This window comes from Heteronotia binoei, chromosome 3, assembly GCF_032191835.1.
Source record: "Heteronotia binoei isolate CCM8104 ecotype False Entrance Well chromosome 3, APGP_CSIRO_Hbin_v1, whole genome shotgun sequence".
Lineage (NCBI taxonomy): Eukaryota > Metazoa > Chordata > Lepidosauria > Squamata > Gekkonidae > Heteronotia > Heteronotia binoei.
The window spans coordinates 6,180,673-6,201,392 of record NC_083225.1 but is presented as its reverse complement, the minus strand read 5'-3'; positions in this window follow the sequence as shown (position 1 = coordinate 6,201,392).

The window sequence follows — 20,720 nt, the reverse complement described above, 5'->3', positions numbered from 1 at the left end:
GACATTGCTTTCACAACGTTTTCACGGCAGACTTTTTACGGGGTGGTTTGCCCTTGCCTTCCCCAGTCATCTAGAGTCCCCCCCCCCTCTCAGCAAGCTGAGGACTCATTTTACTGACCTCGGAAGGATGGAAGGCTGAGTCGACCATGAGCTGGCTACCTGAACCCAGCTTCCGCTAGGATCGAACTCAGGTCGTGAGGAGAGGGCTCCGACTGCAGGACTGCAGCTTTCTTGTATAGAGATACTTATTAAAGAATCACAACAAGCACTGCAGAATACTACAACAGCAATCACGAGAAAGAGCAGCAGGATTAAGACACCTCAGATATCTACATTGTCAGCTCCCGAGCAGTCCTCAACGAGCAGGCAACTCTCTGATGTTCAGAAAAGCTTCATTTTTATCGATAGATTTGTCAGAAGTATGACTCTGTGTCAGATCTGGCTGTTACCATTTGGGACAGATCTATATACTCCCTCTTGGGCCAGTATGAGCCTACCAGAATTCAGAACAAAAAGCCAATGCAAAGCGAAGGTAATAGTTTCTCACCCAGCTCCCCCATTGCATGTTAGCAGCTGCCAAGACAGTCTCTGAGGAGAAGTTAGCATGTCCTTGACATCCAGACACAAGCATTTCCACCAGGGCAGAATGATTACTTTGTACATTACAGACAAAAGCAAAGCAAGTCAAGCACCACAGAGCTTAACTCCCCCAAACATTCCCAGTACAGTTACAGCAAGTACAGAAACCAACAATATTCATGGCATGACCTCTTGACATATAGAAGAACTTGCAGAGAGAAAGCATGTCCGAAATAGGTCCTCCAGTTCATCTAAAGAAGATTAGGTTTACACGTGCAACAATATGGATGACAAATTTGCAGGACATCATACTAAAGTACATAAGAACATAAGAGAAGCCATGTTGGATCTGGCAAGCGGCCCATCCGCTCCAACCCTCTGTCACACAGTGGCCAAAAAAACCCTCAGGAGGTCCACCAGTGGGGCCAGGAGACTAGAACTGATGTCTCCTTCCAGCATTGTCAGTTCTACCCAGGGGTCATTTTGTAGAAAAAATAAGTGGTGGAGCTCATCCAGGGATGGTTATGCAGCTGCACCTACTATTCAATGGACAATGTGGGAAGGAGGTGGTGGAACTGTCAGAAAGGTTCAGGAGCTCTGTTTCTGTGAGCTCCCGCTGAATTCAAGGCCTGATTCTACCACTTGTGTTGCATGTCTAGACCAGATCCACAATAACCAGTGCCAGGGATTCTACAAAGTATGCTGTGTGAACATGTTGTCGCACAGTTGAGTCTGACTCCTTGCGACCCCATGGACAAAGTCACACCAGGCCCTGCTCTCTTCCACCATCCTCCGAAGTCTGCTCAAATTCATGTTAGTTACATCAGTTTAAACAGGCTTTTGTGGTTGATTGAAAATGGGCTGCCACCGGACATCCCACAGAATACTGGCGAGCATAGGCAGAAGTCAATACCGCCTAGATTGGACTGAGACAGCGCTAATAGTTTTTAAATTGATAAGTAAATTATGGTTTTATATGTTTTATTGAATTGATTGTTTTTATGATGTTGTGAGCCGCCCTGAGTCCGCTTGCGGAGAGGGCGGGATATAAATGTAAAGTAATAAATAAATAAATCAGTAACGCTGTCCAGCCATCTCATCTTTTGCCGTCCCCTTCTTTTGCCTTCTGTCTTTCCTAGCATCAGGATCTTCTCCAGGGAGTGCTCCCTTCTCATTTAATGGCCAAAGGATTTGAGTTTAAGCTTCAGCATCTGACCTTCCAGGGAACAGTCTGGGTTGATTTCCCTTAGGACTGACTGATTTGATCTTCTTTCAGTCCAAGGGACTCTCAAGATTCTTCTCCAGCACCACAGTTCGAAAGCATCTATTTTTTTTTGTGCTCAGCCTTACTTATGGTCCAACTCTCACAGCCATAAATTACTGTGAATACCATCATTTTCTTGTCTTATATATATATTCTTTTTATTGGGGATCTGTGAGATGAGAAATTAAAACACTTGAATGCATGAAGCTGCGATATACTGAAACAGACTCTTGGGTCTATTAAAGTCAGTATTGTCTACTCATACTGGCAGCAGCTCTCTAGGGTGACTGGAAGTGACTCTCTAGGGCAGGGGTCCCCGACCTCCAAGCCATGGACCAGTACTAGTCCGTGGCATGCTAGCAACAGGGCCTTGAGTTGTATAATTATTTCATTATGTATTACAAAGTAATAGTAATAATAATTCGATGACATTGGATTTATATCCTGCCTTCCACTCCAAATTCCAGAGTCTCAGAGTGGCTCATAATCTCTTTTACCTTCCTCCCCCACAACAGACAACCTGTGAAGTGGGTGGGGTGGAGAGAGCTCTCCCAGAAGCTGCCATTTTCAAGGACAGCTCTGTGAGAGCTATGGCTGACCCAAGGCCATTCCAGCAGCTGCAAGTGGAGGAGTGGGAAATCAAACCTGGTTCTCCCAGATAAGAGTCTGCTCACTTAACAATTACAACAAACTAATAGAAATAAAGTGCACAATTGTATCATCCCAGAACCATCGCCCCCCCTCTCCCCACCCCAATCCATGGAAAAAATTGTCTTCCACAAAACTAGTCACTGGTGCCAAAAAGGTTGGGGACCACTGCTCTAGGGTTTCATGCTGAGGTTGGAGGGTTAAAGTTCCAATAACAGCACAGCAAGTCATTTTTCAATTAGTGAAACTGAGCTGAGGTTGGAGGGTTAGATCTCCTCTTCCCTTCTTACACTGGCCAATCTGGATTAGCTAATCTACCTTTCACATAACCGCTAAAATCTCTTTGGGGCTGATGAAACTATTCTTGACCTCTATCCATTTAATGGGCCACGGCTAAGGAAATTGTACAAGAAGTGGTAAGAGGGACTTCCTGCATTTCACCTGATTCCTTAGCAAGGTTTTGCTTTGAGACTTCATGGATACCTCCAGAGGGACCACACACACACGGCTAGCAAGGAATATTTTTGGAAAAGAACTCCATGGGCTTGGATTGTTGGAAACCGTTGTCAATCAATTAGCTTCATTAGTTTAGCTAGCACTCAGTTGGCAAGTGATTAATTACTGTTCTGTTACATCCTGCCAAATAATTGTCCTATGGCAATCAATGTATAGAGAAAATATTTTTGGTGGTTCCAGACTTCGAAAATCTGAATGCATTTGCTATCTAATGGGCCCATTTTGTCGATTGGACTGACTCACTCTATGTAATCCTCTTTGAGCCTCTTTGAGAAAAGTGGACTATAAAGAGCATGATTTTTGTTTTTTAAAAAATGGTGACCTGGGGCTATTGGTAATGGCGTGACATCATTTCCATGTTTTCTCAGGAACGGACAATAGGCCATTGGCTTGACAGCCTTTTTAAAATTCTTCCACCACTGCTCCAAACAGTGGAAGGGACTGGGGGCAGGGAATCCTTGACCCCACTGGGGAGCTAACATAGAATCATAGAGTTGGAAGGAGCCTCCAGGGTCAATTAGGAAATTCACAAATACCTCCCCAATCCTAATTTGATTACATTTCTGATGTACAGTGGAGGAACTGCCATTCCTCTGGCATCGCATTGTTGCTGCTACCTACACAAACACAAAAATCCAAATTATTTTTCTCACAATTTTCCAGTTTCTAGGAGTAAAGGTGACAGACCAAAAATACTCACAATATTGAAGATGTGACTTCAGCACCGTTTTGAGTGAGTGTGTCATTTTTTAACATTTGAATCTACCCCATTCCTGACTACCTCCAATAGTCCATTTGCCTTTCTGACAGCTGAAGCACAATACACATAGATCAAAGAGTTAAGGCTTATAACTCCAGGGTGCCTTTACAGAGAGATAATGGCAAGTTCAGATTCCAAAAATGTCTAAGTGTAGCAAGGTGGTTATCCTCCCCCCCCCCCCAATATACATCATTTTGTCTTTCTCAACAGTGAGTTTTATCTGCCATTTCATTACCCCAGCTCTTTGGTGTTATGAGATCCTTCTGCAATTTCTTGCAGGCTGCTTCTCACTTAACTGTCTTGAATAATTTAGCATTATCTGTAAATTCTGAAACTTCATGGCCTCGTTTGCCAAACCATTAATGAGCATGTTTGAAGTTGTGTTTCCAGGAAGATTGATTGAATCATAAACTTTCCTTTTGTCCAAAGATAGCACGGCTAGATGTCAATATCTCCTGACGTCTTACTGTAATGAGAAGCTGTGAAGTCCACAGCACAAAGTTCTGGTGTGACTCATTTATGCGCATGGATCTCTGGATAACCATGCCTGCCCTCTTCTGTCTTCTTCATAGAGAGTCATTAGGGTAAGATTAATATGGTGATCCCAAACTCTTTTGAATGTGGATCTGGACTCACTTATTCTCACTCTGGGCATCTCCACTGTTAGTGGGCCCTCCCATTCCCACTGCCGTCTTCTCTGCTGACTCTTATCTATCCCCTAAAACTTGCCCAATGTTACCCAAAGAGACAATCTCCAATTAAATTAGAGGAATAAACTAAAAGAGACAGACCAAGAGGCGAGTAACTGGACTCTCCACCAATGTATACCAGGATTTTCCCTTTAAGAGAACTCTTAAATAAACTAAAGAGATGTTCAACCAGTAAGGTTTTTATTAAAAGAAAAAAAAATGCACACAATAAACACATACAAGAGCTAACTGAGAAATGCAGGGAGGAAAGGAGAAGGATTTTTTTTAAGGAAAGGTGATATTTACCAAGCCTGAAGAGGTCCATGGAAGCAGCAAGTCAAAGAGCAAAATGGCCAGTGTTTCAGGAAGCAAGAGAGAGAAGGCACACATTTGAGAACACACATATACTACCAAAAAAACAACAACACACTGCTGGGTATCAGGGTGCCATAGTTATAGACCAAAATAACTTAATGATTTTACCAGAGGTAGGCGAAAAGGTGTGAGAAGCTTGATTGCTCCACAAGTACCAGACAAGAAGAGCAATTGGGAAAGTGAAAAGTTTTACGCAGGGCTTTTTTGGTAGAAAAAACCCAGCAGGAACTCATTTGCATATTAGGCCACACCCCCTGCCATCACCATTGTTTCACACAGAGCTTTTTTGTAGGGAAAAAACAGCAGGAACTCACTTGTATATTAGGCCACACCCCTTAACACCAAGCCAGCCAGACCTGCATTCCTGCTCAAAAAAAGCCCTGGTTTTATGTGTTGATTAACTGTTGCTTTATCAAAAGGTAATGGGTGAGGGGAAGTAAGGCTGGAGTGTTGATGGGATTATCCTGAAAGAATCAATAAATCCTGGGCGACCCATTGTTCTAAAGTCATGCATTTCTCAAGGGCAAGGAGGGGTAGTAGCCAACAAGCCACTTTGACTCAGACCTTGAAGTGGATTTCTCAGGAGAATCTGTGGCTAGAATCCCTCTTGGTCCATTTTGATCCGAGCAGTGGTTTGGACTTTGTAATATTGGAACGATATTAAGAGAGGTGTTTCTGGCTCAGTGAGCTCTAAACAGCAGGAGGAGTTAACACTGGCAGTGATTTAAGCCAAAGAGGATTGTTTCAGTGTTTATTGTTTGGAAGTAGACAACTCCACAGACATCAGACCCCGTAGATCAGTTAGCTTATTCACAGGTTTATTCCCAGTTATGGGTTTTATTGTACAGTTCTTTAGGACTGTGAAAAATGCCCAGATCAGTTAACAGGATTCTGAGGTTTTTTTGGGGGAAAGGCTGAATACACAATAGAAATGGATAACTTATTTAATCACTAGTGGGATAATTTTCAAAGTTAATTCTGACTTTTCTCAGTCTTTCCCTGCTAGTCTTATACCCTACCCAAGGAGGAGGTAAAACATTTGAGGACAAGATGGGAACGTAGGACTTTTTTGGATGAAATGTCTCTTATTTCTAAAGCATCAAAATCATTTTACACCAAGTCATAGACAACCATTTACTAAAAGAGGCAATAGTGGCTACTTATATAGGGATGTTTCCCTTGGCCATTTTGGTGTAGAGAGAGCCAGTTTGTTGTAGTGGTTAAGAGTGCGGACTCTTATCTGGGAGAACCAGATTTGATTCCCCACTCCTCCTCTTGCAGCTGCTGGAATGGCCTTGGGTCAGCTATAGCTTTCACAGGAGTTGTCCTTGAAAGGGCAGCTTCTGGGAGAGTTCTCTCAGCCCCACCCACCTCACAAGGTGTCTGTTGTGGGGAGAGAAGATATAGGAGATTGTGAGCTGCTCTGAGTCTCTGATTCAGGGAGAAGGGTGGGGTATAAATCTGCAATTCTTCTTCAATGGCAACAACATTCAGCCATTTCCAAAGACAAACTGTTGGTTTTGCAGAATTAGATGTCACTGCCTCTGGATGGAAACAACTGTTTTACAAGTAATCCCAAAGATCATACTCCTTTCCATTTTGTTGATCTCCCCATACAACACTCTTGGTAAAACTCACTGAGCAACTGGCAGTGATGGTACAGTCCAGGGTCGGCCAAACTGTGGCTTGGGAGATATGTACAGCTCTTTCACACATATTGTGTGGCTCCCAGAGATTAAGGAGGAACTACATACAGGCTCACTCTCAGTTAAGCTTGCTTAACATTATGACATCATTCAGCTGATCCATACATAAGCGGATATTTTTACTGTGTGTGAATTGGGGAAGGAGGGGGAAATAAGTCACCACCCCTGCTGTCGGCTGATCCTGCATTGAGCAGGGGGTTGGACCAGTCCCACTGCATCACCCAGCAAACTGGACATCAGGCTGAGCAGCCTTCTTTGTGCTACAAGCCAGCATGATAGGACCACCCATTTCAGTAACGCAAACAATTACCATTATTCGATCACCCACACCATAATCAAGCAAAGTGGAAGTCAAGTTTAGCTGTCCAAACTATGGTACAAGCCAACATGGTAGGGCCACCCATTTCAGTGGCGCAAACAATGGACATTATTACATCACCCACTGCATCATCTAGCAAGCCGGAAGTCCAGCTGAGCAGCCCTCACTGTGCTACAAGCCAGCATGATAGGGTGACACAGTTATGACAACAGTGGGCATTATTAGGTTGCCCATTGCATCATCCAGCAAACTGAATGTCAAGCTGAGCATTCCTTGTTCTGCGAAGAACCAATGTGAGGGCCACACATTTCTGTGATGCAAACAATGGGCATTATTAAATCACCTACTGTAGGGCTGGTCAAACCGTGGCTCGGAAGCCACATGCAGCTCTTTCACACATATTGTGTGGATCCCAAAGGTCAAGGAGGAACTTAATGCAGGCTTACTCTCAAGTAAGCATGGTTAACCTCAGGACCACAGTCAGCCTGCCAGATCTGACTCATACATAGGCAGATATTTTCCGCTGTGTTTGAAGTGGCAAAGGAGGGGAAAATAGGCAGGCTTGCAAGCTCTTCTCCTCTACTGCAGATGTTGCCCAGAGACCTAGAGTGGAGGAAAAAAGCGCAAAAGCCAAGGGGGCTATTGGAAGGAGAGATGGAATTAAAGAGGGCAATGCAGGGATCCCCCTTAGTTTCATAGCTCTTCTAAAAGCTACATTTACTAACCTTGGAGTCAAGGCAAAGAGAGATGCATAATGATGCAAACAGTGGTCAGTAATTTATGTGGTACATGTGTGTTTCCTTCTCCCACTGGTGCAAAAAAAAAAAAATCTCTAACCTTTCCCTATGCCAGTCTTCTGGGGACTATTATTCCCAGTGATTTTTTTTTTAAAAAAAGTTTCCTTCTAGCATGGCCGTGTTGCCAAATGCATAAATATGTATTTTATCTTTATGTGCAAAGAAAGTACTAAGAGTTTTAATAAAGACGTGTAATATTCTTGACTTTTGACTCTCAAATATTTGTCATTTATTGTATGTGGCTCTTACATAAGTCAGTTTGGTCACCCCTAGTGCAGACCCTCTCTGTGCTTCCTTTGCAACAAGAAGCATTGGTAAATATACTTTCAATTGCATTAGTCTTAAAAACTTTGGGCAACTAACAGCCACTTGGGCTTCTTGCATCTGGGATGTTGCTAAAGCATCATTTTTTTTTAGCTTATCAATTTCTCAGAAGCTTTTGGCTGGAAGCCTATTGCATTGCAGGCCAATATGGACCTTTGGTTTTATCCAGAAGATACCCAGAAAGCTTCAGTATATTGAATTTTTTTTTTAAAAAAAAAATCTTTAACATATACAGGGAATGGGTATTATTTTTTAAACAGCCATTGGGAGATAGCTGCCCTGAGCCTGCCTCGGCGGGGAGGGCGGGGTATAAATAAAATTGTTGTTGTTGTTGTTGTTGTTGTTGTTGTTGTTGTTATTATTATTATAAGATAAGTGAACCTTTAAGAATGGTTTCTCCTTTTCCTGCTACAGTTCTAGGGTTGCTGATACCCATGTGGAAGCAGGGGATCCCCCAGTTTGGAGGCCCTCCCCCCACTTCAGGGTAATTAGTAAGTGGGGGTGGCAGTAGTGGAAATATCTGCTGGGCATTCCGTTATTCCCCATAAAGACCAATTCCCATAGGGTATAATGGTAAATTGATCTCTGTGTATCTGGAGCTCTGAGGAGGCTGTTTTTAGGTAGGGGCACCAAATTTGCAGCATAGAATTTGGTGCCTCTCCTCAAAACACCCTCCAAGTTTCAAAAAGATTGGACCAGGAGGTCCAATTCTATGAGCCCCAAAAGAAGGTGCCCCTAGCCTTCATTATTTCTAATAAAGGGAAGCCATTTAAAAGGTGTGTGTCCCTTTAAATGTGATGGCCAGAACTCCCTTTGGGATTCAGTGATGCTTGTCACAACCTTGCTCCTGGCTCCACCCCCAAAGTCCCTAGATGTTCTTGAACTGGACTTAGCAACACATTGCAGCTCCCTAGAATAATGGTCTTCAACGTCTTTAGACCAGGGACACACCCTTGCCTTCCAGGCTGCTAGTGGGAGCAAAAGACACGTGGAACAGGAAAAAAATGAAGCAGGAGCTTAAAAGCAAGAAAATGAGAATGCCAAACAGCCCCTTGCCACCCTGTGCTAATGTTCCTTTTTATGTGCACTCAAAGAGACAGGCAAGTGGAGCCCTTGCTCACCCGTCTTTTAAGCTAGTGCTAGTCCTTTCCCAAAGCAGCAAAACAAGGCAACTGTCAGGCATAATATCCTCTGTGGCATGGTGGATAGTGGAAAGCTTTCCTCACAGCTTGCCTTTCAGTCCTACTCTGTTAACCAGTACACAAGAGAACCGGTAGCTTCGATAACAGGTCCATTTGTGACTTTTAACTGGGAGACAACACTATGGACACCATGGAGACCACTGTGACACACACTGGAAGACTGCAACCAATACATACACAGAACAAGACCTAAGTGAGGCCCCTCCAATATAGGCCTTGAGGGGCACAACAGGAACTAAATCTTAAGGACTCAGACATATATACACCAAGATACATAATATATATGACCCAACTCCATAATCCAATTGAGGGTCTTGACCCATGGGTTAAAAACTACTACTCTCGAAAGAGAAAGACGGGATTCTAAATGTTACTTTTAACTCAAGACGTTTTCTGAAATCTGTAGTCTCAGTGAAGTCATGTGCTGGAGGAGAAGAATAAAAACCCTCCGTGCCTTGTTACTAAGATCTTGTCTCTGATAAGTATTTGGCCTGATTTTGCTTTACTGCCAATATGGAAGTCCTAACAGCTACATTTGATATTATTATTTGATTATATATTCTGGAGATATCTTTATATTGACACTTAAATGAGGCTGCTGGTAAGGAGTAATTGTCCATTTCTGGCTCTATAAGGAGTCATTTAGAGATACAGCAGGAAATGAGGTCCTGACAGATTCTTTTGACAAATTTAAAGGAGAAGCAATGGCCACCGAAGAGGGAAAGGAGTGAAGAAGAAGAAAATGAATGGAAAGAGCTCGAGTCCCTCCTCCGTTTTGTTTAATATATAACATAAATACAACTTTAACTCTGGGCATCTTTAAAAGGATAACATTTAAAGTCTCGGGCTGAGAGTATTTATGCCTTTTTCGGTCTGTTTCTATGGTTCTATAAGCAGGTTATATGACGGTAGAGTTTTCTGAGCCAATTTATAAAATGGTGCTCTTTTCTTAAAGTTTGAATACTGGTGACTTCAGCACTTGTGGAGTCTCACGTTGTGGGTCAAAAGCATTAAGAGTGGGCCTGAAAGGTAATTAATTAGACAATTTTCCTTAGCATTGTGGTCCCAAAAGACATACTATGGGACATTCACTTCCTCAGGAATTAGTGTTGATGTTCATGCCTATTGACTTGCTATCACTAAGGATATCATAAACAGGGCTTTTTTGAGCAAGAACACACGGGAACGCAGTTCCAGCTGGCTTGGCCAGCACTCTGGTTCAAAAATAGCCCTGGAAGGCAGCCACGGGCTCCTTCCTTTCCCAGCGTCTCCACTCAGAGCAGGCACAAAGTGCCAGTGAGGAGAGGAAGAAGGAAGCGAAAGAGTTCTATTCCAAGAAAGTGTATTGCTAGTGAACTTCTGATTTGGGATAGGGAGTGTTGATGCATAACACCCATCTGTTCACAAAGTTACTTACACTCACCTTATTCTATTTGTTTTCTCTACTGTTAGTAATCATTAGTGGCAGGATGACTGCATTTCCAGTGTCATCAGGGGGTGTGGCCTAAAATGCTAATGAGTTCCTCCTGGACTTTTTCTACAAAAAGGCCTTGATCATAAGCATGGAACTTTGTCATGGAACCAGTTGCCTAAGGGAGGGGTAGGGTTCATATATATGAAGCTGCCTTATACTGAATCAGACCATTGGTGCATCAAGGTCAATACTGTCAACTCAGACTATCAGCAGCTCTCCAGGGTCTTAGGCAGAAATCCTTCCCATCACCTACTGCCTGGTCCTTTTAACTGGAGATACTGGGACCTGGGACCTTCTGCATGTAAAGCAGAGGTCTTCCACTGAGCCATTGCCTCACATCCTCATTGAAGGCCTTCAACCATAGACTTGAAAGTCATCTGTCATGAGTGTTCTAGATTTGAGTTTCCTACACTGAGTAGAAGGTTAGCCCTGATGATCTATAAGGCCTTTTCCAACTCTAAGGTGCTCTAGAGCTTTTGGTGGTTATGAAGCTGGCACTCCTACCTGGGGAAGGCAATAGCAAACCACCCCATAAAAAAGTCTGCCGAGAAAACATTGTGGTGTGACGTGACCCCATGGGTCAATAACAACTCAGTGCTTGCACAGGGGACTAAATTTACCTTTTTTTAACTCCTACCTATTTATCAGGCGAGTGCACTACCCAGAAATCTTTCAGTTCATGCGGTAGCCATGTTGTGCGAAGAGGACATACATGTTATTTTCTAGCTTCGGTGTGCATAATCGGAGACACAGACTCCTGAGGGTATGCTTTACACCAAAGCTGAAAAATGAATGCATTGGCCGCTTGACACCGAATGGTGTCTGCGTGTATTGAGAAGATCATACGTGGTGTGAGTTCCTGGTATGTCAAATCATAGTGTCAAAGTCTTTACAAGTAAAAAGGACTTACTAGATAACTCATTTTTGGTTACTCTGCCCAGCTGCTTGAATCACTTGAGTACCAAAAAGCAATTTTTGATACAGCGCAGAGAATTAATGGTATTGATTTTCAAAGCTCCGAGTCAGCTGTTAGAAGTTCATGCTCTCTGTGGTCCAGTGGATTAACTCCTTATCAAACAAATTGTCAGGCTTAGTATCTTACTTTTTGACTCTCCCTCGATTCAGGCAGGCTCATACTCTAGCTATATATAAAATATTGTACCATCTGATTTGTTAGACAGCAAATTTAAGCATACTACTTGAGATACTTCAAGGGTATGCCCTTGTGGGAGAACTGCAAGGGTATGCCCTTGTGGGAGAACTGCAAGGGTATGCCCTTGTGGGAGAACTGCAAGGGTATGCCCTTGTGGGAGTAATGTCCTACAGTCTATTCAACATGTGTTCCTATCTTGTCGCTTTTACTCTGGATGCCAATTTCATTTGCTAGTGCCTTGGCTTTCTGAATTGTCCGATAGATCATCCGAATTAGTGGTCTCATATTTACCTTTTGGTACAGATGGAAAGATCACATTGTCAGAAGCAAAGAAAAAAATGCCTCTAGTGGTGTTAGGATGTGATTAGAGAGGTTAAGCCAATGCAAGAGGGTACTTTGCTTATTCAGAAAGATTTACACTGTTTGATCTCTGGGTTGTGGTCATTGGTTTGGAACTGAAATAAACTGACCTGGACTGAAAAGGAGTCATGCAATATATGTTTTCATCCTTGGGCAAGTCCTAATTCCCTTTGTAGGGACAATTGTCAGTTACTCATTTCTACACTATGAATTGTCAAGTCTGAGGTTTCAATAATGAGACTTTCTTGATAAGAAGTTCTAGTTTATTGTAACATGTTGCAGAACTGTAGCTGAAAGATTGCGAGACTGGTGAGCATACACAAAGGGCAAACTTTTAAGGTACAAATCAAAAGCATTCCTGAGGGGAGGGCACACTATGCAGGGTACATTCACACATCGTTGTTACATTTATCGTTCTCAGGCCTTGGTTGGCCTTGGGTGCTTCCTGGCGCTCGTTATCTCTGAGAAGGCTACATAATCTTATTCTCATGCTCTCATTACCAAGCAGTACTACATAACAAAGGGGAGGTGATGGGGGAAGGCAAGGGTGAGCTAGCAGCAGATGAATACAGTATGGCTTTTACCCAGGATCCCTTTCCTGAACCAGCTTTTTGGGCCTAGACTACTCAGCATCATAACAGACTTGACATGAATTCACAGGTCTGAGGCTTTTTGTGTCATAAGCAGGGCTTTTTTTGTAGCAGGAACTCCTTTGCATATTAGGCTACACCCCCTGAAGTAGCCAATTCCCCAAGAGCTTTCAGGGCTCTTAGTACAGGGCCTATAGAAGAAGAAGAAGAAGAAGAAGAAGAAGAAGAAGAAGAAGAAGAAGAAGAAGAAGAAGAAGAAGAAGAAGAAGAAGAAGAAGAATGGGATTTAAATCCCACCCTATACTATGAATCTCAGAGCTGTCACAATCTCCTTTATCTTCACCCCCCCCCCCCCGGACAACAGACACCCTGTGAGGTGGGTGGGGTAGAGAGAGCTTTTATAACAGCTGCCCTTTCAAGGACAACTCCTGTGAAAGCTATGGCTGACCTGAGGCCATTCAAGCAGGTGCAAATGGAGGAGTGGGGAATCAAACCTGGTTCTCCCAGGTAAGAGTTTGTGCACTTAAACACTATGCCAAACTCACTCTCAGTAAACTCCAGGATTGGCTACTTCAGGGGTGTGGCCCAATATGCAAAGGAGTTCCTGCTACAAAAAAAAGCACTGGTCGTAAGTCAAGCTTTAACAACGGATTGAGTTAATTCAGACCATGATGGCTCACCAGCTGAGGTGCCAAAGCTGGAGCTTGAAGTTTCCAGGTCAAAAATGAGTCCCTAACAAGACCTTTGAGATTCCCAAGCTGTGGTAGAAGTATGAAGAAGTATTATGACGATTTTCATATATGTGGACATTCTGCAATACAGTCATGTCAAATTAATAATAAAAAAGTAGAACTGCAGAAGATACTATTCCATGCAATATTCCTTCATTACACAGTTGATATCCTGGTAGATGTCTTCATCTTGAAACTGGTTCACTTTATCTATGTTCTCATAGCACCAGTCAAATATAGGGCCAACTTCTGTCCATTAATATTTAAGGTCTTTTAAATACACACACACACACACACACAAAGGAGATCTGCAAGGACTTATGGGGAACTTCATTTTCCCTCCCCACTATTTGCTCTTTCCTTTCCCTGAAAGACCTCTAGCCTCTCCCCTGTTATTGCTTCTTGCTCTCCTTCCCACCAACCAGCCAACTTACCTTTACCTACCCCCCCCCCCCATCTTCAGCTTTCCCTATCCCCTGGGGTTGCCAAGTCCCCAGCTTCCCGCGCAGCACGATGACATCACCCGGAAGTGACATCATCAAAATGAAGCCAGTGCGGGGCTGCTCTAGGTGTTTCCGGGAAAACTTTATGGTTTTCCCAGACACTCTAGCCATTTGGGAGGTAAAAACTCTATGGTACCTATTATACCAGAGAGTTTTTCCTCCCAAATGGCTAGAGCATCCAGGAAAACCATAGGGCTTCCCCGGAAATGCCTAGAGTGGCCCCACACGGGTGCCACCATTTTGATGATGCCACTTCCCCGCCGGCCCAATGTGAACCAGGGGCTTGGCAGCCCTACTATCCCCAGAAGCCTCCCTTGGAAAACCTTGACATGGCTCCAGCAGCTGGGCTGCATGGGGCCCCGTTGCACAGTTCTAGCCCATGGGCCTTTCTGGGTCCAGTTGTGCAGTGCTGGCTCTTGGGCCAGGCCCAGCCACACAGTGTCAGTCATTGCACGGAGCTCAGTTGCTTGATGGGGAACCAAACATTAAAAGCAAACTGTATAATAAATCATAAGCAAACATACATGTGTTTATTATAGAAAGCTAAAACCATTTAGGGGCCCATCAATAGCCTCTATCCTTTGCACAATCATAAAACCACAATGGGACACATAACTCTTGGCACATAGGCTCAGACCTTCCACCTACCTTCATCAATTCTGGACCATGTGGCATACACTAAGACACTGGCTGCAATATGTATGCCCTTGGTTAGGACATGAGGCTGTAGAATAAGAGGCCTCAAGAATATCTTTAAGCCTTTGTCACTTCATTAAATTTCCTTGTGCTCCAGCATTGTTCTATTGTTTCATTGTATTCTGTATTATGAGCCGATAGGTATACTTATTTTACTGGCCTCTGAAGAAGACCAGTCTAGGTCAAAACACATCAGGTCAAGTTAACTTAAGTGGGTTCCCATTGTGGTTTTATGCAGGGCTTTTGGGGTAGAAAACGCCCAGCAGGAATTCATTTGCATATTAGGCCATACCCCCTGATGCCTAGCTAGGCGGAACTATGTTCCTGTGTGTTTCTGCTCCAAAAGCGCCCTAGTTTTATGATTGTACAAAGGATAGAGGCTATTGCCCTGTATGATTTATTATACAGTTTGCTTTTAATGTTTGGCCCTTTAATTGCATATTAACCATTTAGGTTTCTTACTCCAGTTTTTGGGTTAAGTTTCTTTCCCCTCTCTGTTTTTTTCTTGATAAGGAACCAGCAAGGAGTTGTGAGGGGTAACGCATTTCCTCCCATATCCCTCTCATTACACTCCTTCTGGAAACTTCTATTTTCTCATTCTTTCCTTCTGGAAACTTCCACATCTTCATATTTCTGTACTTTCCCCTCTCATTCCCATCCATGAATTAATCTATTTTTTCTGTCCCTAGGATTGTCAACTGTATTTACTCTACTTGGGGCTACCTTTGTGCTGGACCCGGAAGCTGCAGCTGGTGCAGAACGCGTCGGCCAGGCTACTATTAGGGCTCTCGAAATGGGAGCACATACTGCCGGGGCTGCGCGGACTGCACTGGCTGCCAATTACATACCGAGTCCAGTACAAAGTGTTGGTTATTACCTTTAAAGCCTTATATGGCCGAGGACCAGCCTACCTAAGGGACCGTCTCTCCCCATATGAACCCCAGAGGGCACTGAGGTCAGTTGGAAAAAATAAAATGACTATCCCTGGGCCGAGAGAGGTCAAGCTCCAAAACACCAGAGCATGGGCCTTTTCAGCTGCGGCCCCTGCACTGTGGAACCAGCTTCCAGAGGAAGTGCGGGCCCTGCGGAACCTTGACCAGTTCCGCAGGGCCTGCAAGACCGTCCTTTTTAAACAAGCGTATATTGACATTGACTGCTGAATGCTGTGAACAAAGGAACCGCCATCTATATAACTATTTAAACAGGCAGAACCGGCGCCAGAATATTTTTATTGCTGCCAGATATATTTAATTTAACTTATATTATGTATTTTAATTCTATTAACTGGTTTTTATATGTTTAATTTTCAATCGTTAAACTTGAAGTTTTTATGTATTAATGTAAATGCATAAAATGTTGTTAGCCGCCCTGAGCCGCCTAGGCGGGGAGGACGGGATACAAATAAAATCTATTATTATTATTATTATTATTATTATTATTATTATTATTATTATTATTATTATTATTATTATTATTATTATTATTATTATTATTATTATTATTATTATTATTATTATTATTATTATTATTATTATTTTCCCAGTTTTTTCTGCAAACCTGGGACTTTTCTTATATATTCCCATGTATATTGACAATGAAATGGCAGTAATGTTATGTACGTATATCACAATTTAAATGCAATTGCTTACTCTGTAGCTACTCTTACCTTCTTGTCATTTTTTTCAAAGAAGTTCAATCTTATTTTTTTCACCTCACAACAGTAATTGTCTAATATTGCCCCTAAACCATTCCAAAAGGGAAACTATTATAATTATGATCAATGGCTGTTCTCTGCTCTTTGCCGTCAGTTCCTCAGAATGTCATGTTTAATGGCTTGTTGACAGGCCCCCCCAAAATTAACTTTGGTACTATTTTGGTTTATTGCAGCTTGGGGTAAATAAATGCTGAGCGGAAGTGAATCACTTTGTCATGGTTTGAGCATCAGGCTCAATATCTGAAACAAGGAGATAAAAAATGACTGGCAGGGTCAGGTGCAGCTTATCAAGGGATTTGTATTTTGACCAAGTCAAAAATTCATTAGATGTTTGAGCTTTAAAAACTAGCAATTAAATCATTACTCATAGGAGATGTAGCATACTACTCTGTCTACAAGTCTGAACACATACCACACATATACAAAGCCTCAGGGGTGTAATTCTAGCAGGAGCTCCTTTGCATATTAGGTCACACCCATCGATGCAGCCAATCTCCAAGAGCTGGCAGTAGGGTCTTTTTTTTGTAAGCTCTTGGAGGGTTGGCTACATCAGGGGTGTGTGGCCTAATTTGCAAAGGAGCTCCTGCTAGAATTCCACCCCTGCAAAGCCTCAATCTAGCAATCTCAAGGCCTTATGTTGTATGGATACACATGAAATAGCTACCATAGGGAAAGCTTACATTCTCAATAAAACTTTGCTGGTCTCAAAGGTGCTACTGAACTCCAATTTCCTCTATTACCACAGGGATCAATTTACTTGCGGCAAGATTCTTATCCCCTGGTTGTCGCAAGTCTCTGTAAATGTGGGCAAGCACATTAAAAGCTCTCCTTTACTTATAGCAGGGGTGGCCAATGGTATCTCTCCAGATGCTGGCTGGGGCTGATGGGAGTTGTAGGCAAAAACATCTGGAGAGCTACTGTTGGCCACCCTGATTTATAGGCTTAAACTAGTTAAATTACATTAAGTTAAATGTACTTATAGTCTGCTTGTTGGCCAAAGAAGTGGCGTGGAGGGTGGGCATCAGTCACTGTCACCAAGCAGCAACTGAATAGAAATGGAATTCCTCAGGGCTTTTTTTGGTAGAAGAAGTCCAGCAAGAACTCATTTGCATATTAGACCGTGTGGAACTCATTTGCATATTAGACCCTGACATCACCATTGTTTCGCATAGGGTTTTTTTTGTAGAAAAATCCATCAGGAACTCATTTGCATATTAGGCTACACCAGGTAGCATTCTATGCTACCTTAGCACATGTATTTTACTTTTTGCCATTGGAGAGGAAAGGTGAAGAATAAATGAAATGTGGAAATAGAAAATACAGTTGGAGCAGTCGCATATAAGACACTTTCACACATGCTGAATAGTGTACTTTCAATCCATTTTCAATGCACTTTGCAGCTGCATTTTACTGTGTGAAACGGAAAAATCCACTTGTAAATGATAGCTGAAAGTGGATTGAAAGTACATTATTCTGCATGTGTGAAAGTGTGGAATGACGTAACGCAGCTAGCAGTATATCTGGATATCAATTTAAAGTTCATAACTTTGAACATACAGAATGCCTGAATAGTATCATCATACATAAGATAATATATTAATTGTGGACAAAATTAGTCACATTTCAATAATAAATGTATGCTTATAGCATACATAGGGACCATTATCAAATTCTGTAGATTCTCTTGCATTTACACCTTCTGAGTGACTAATCCCCAAAAGCAATTCATTAATTTAAAAAAAATCAAAAGAGGTTTTATCAATGTCCCCCCCCCCCATTGCCTATTATTTTTTTACACTGGACACTAAGTTGTCCTTAAAAATTAAAAAAAAAAGTTTCCTCCTCTCGACTATTTCAGTTTCATCTGGTTCTCTACTTCACTACTTGCACATACCATGGGACAAAAAAAGCTGTTCTGGATAAATGTGTTCTTAATTTGAAAAGATTAGGAATTTTTTGTAGCAGGAACTCCTTTGCATACTAGGCCACACCCCCTGCAGCTTACAGTAGGCCCTGTACTAAATGCCCTGTAAGCTCTTGGAGGATTGGCTGTATCAGGGGTATGTGGCCTAATATGCAAAGGAACTCCAGCTGTTCTGTGAAAGGTAAATTACAAGCATTTTTTAAACTAATCCAGAATGGGCAGCGCAAGAAGAGAAAAGGAGATCTAACCCTCCAAACTCAGCTTAGCTTTTTTTCTATCAGGAGCTCCTTTGCATATTAGGCCACACACCCTGATGTAGCCAATCCTCCAAGAGCTTACACTAGGCACTGCAATAAGAAGATGGTAGGATGGAGGGATCTATTCTGAGGGATCTCTTGTGAAGGATTATCGGGCCTCTAGAGCAATATGTGTGACTGATGACTGCTTAGCAGCCCCCTGGACCACTGACGTGACTCCCTTTGCCAGCTTTAGCTTGTCCTCACCTTTTCCATGATTTTGTTTTCTTCACCGCCGCACTTCTTGATGAAAAATTGCAACATTTAACATATTTATGGAATTCCAAAGTTATAAACACTTCCATTTTGTGCAAACACAATTGCAAATCTATCCAATACTTGAAAGGAAACTGCAGACTGATGCACCTTCTGCTAGCTTAGCACATGTACCTAAAATCTTTGCTATGTGGTTAGAGATAGACCAATTTGGCATGAGGCCTTTTCTGGGTGGAGAGTCCTTTTGCTCCTGAGGCTTCTCTCTGTTTTTGCACAAGTTGTCCCGGAGCTGAGAGTTGGCGTGGAGCTTTTCCACAGCAAGCAGAATCCTCTTCCAAGTGGTTTCTGCTTGCCGTGGGAGAACGGCACACCAACTCACAGCTCCAGGGCAACTTGTGCAGAAATGGAGAGAAGTGCCAGGATCAAAAGAGCTCTTACTCGGAACAGTGTGAAATCAGTGAGAGATAAGTTTTTCAAATAAAAATACAGCTTTCCTCTGCAACTTCTGATCACCTTCTGATCTTCCTTTTTCCATCTTGCAAGGTAGGACAATAAGCTACTGTTTACACAGTCTGTGAATAAATGTGTCACAGTGGTTTGAGGGAGAAATGAAAAGGTTGAACACATTGAGTCAAAAAGGACAACAGAAGGCACACAATTGTTGAGAAGCAATGAAAGCCCTGAATGCTTCATGAAATAAAGTGAGTTCAGCCAGCTCTGAATCAACCAAGAACACTTTATTGCAAGAAGAAACAATCACAAACAACCAGACAAAACTGCAACTATATATAGCAGGCAACAGTTACTCCTATAGGCTCACTCAAGAATCCTTCATTTGCATCTCTTTGTTGCAAGTTTTTACATGTCTAGCATTCTGATTGGCCGTTTCTTCCAGGCTTCAGGATTCTGGACTGCAAAGAGTGCCTGTCTCAAACTCAGGCAACAAGAACCCAGTAAAATGCAATAATACATAACACTCCCGTCATGAAGATAAGAGCCTTCTGCATGCCAAACAGCTGCTCTACTGCTCAGGCACAACCCCATTCCACCTCTCTATTAGTTTTCTGGATTCTTTGTCACATTTTTGTCCTCTCACATATGTGCTGAGGTCCCTTATGTTTATTGGTAGCTCCATTTTGCTGCTAATTGGAACAGTGTCAGATGTTCTGGTAGAAAAGGGACCGTACATTTATCGAGATCATTTTTTAACATAGAGATAATTCCCATGCCAGTAAAACTGGCTTCTATACTGAAATGCTAAATTACAGATTTGTGCATGCAAGCACATACATAAACTTAAGGAGCATTCTGGCAGTCTGTTTTATGTTCACTTGTTTGCTTGCAACAGTTTCCTTTTTTGAATGCCAACTCTTAACGGCTGGATCCTCTATTCTCACATTATTTTCCGTTTACAGTTGACCCTTTGTAGCCCTACAATTGCACATATTCATGTTTAAGACTAAGCTTCAAACAATGAAACAGGTGCAGCTGTGACGGAAAACCTGAAGAGAAAGAGAATTCTGTTTGGCAAATGAGCACTTTGTCATTGTGGGGGAAAGATCCTGTAAAATGTCTACAGGTTCTGATTCCTTAAGGAGTTTGGCTTGGAACATGTAGTCAAGAAATGAGTGCTTTGCTCCCCAGATACTTCTCTAAGATGCTTCTGATACCCTCAGTAGACTTCTTCACAGTGATTCTAAGCTGCAATGTTCCACAGACTTCCCAAAATCACATTCTTTCCCACCCTCTGCAAGTAATATGTGTGCCTGCGTGTAAATCTCATTGCAGCCAGCTAATGGTGACTCCATAGGGTTTTGAAGGCATAAGAACATAAGAACAGCCCTGCTGGATCAGACCAGTGGTGGATCTATTTAAGCACCCTGT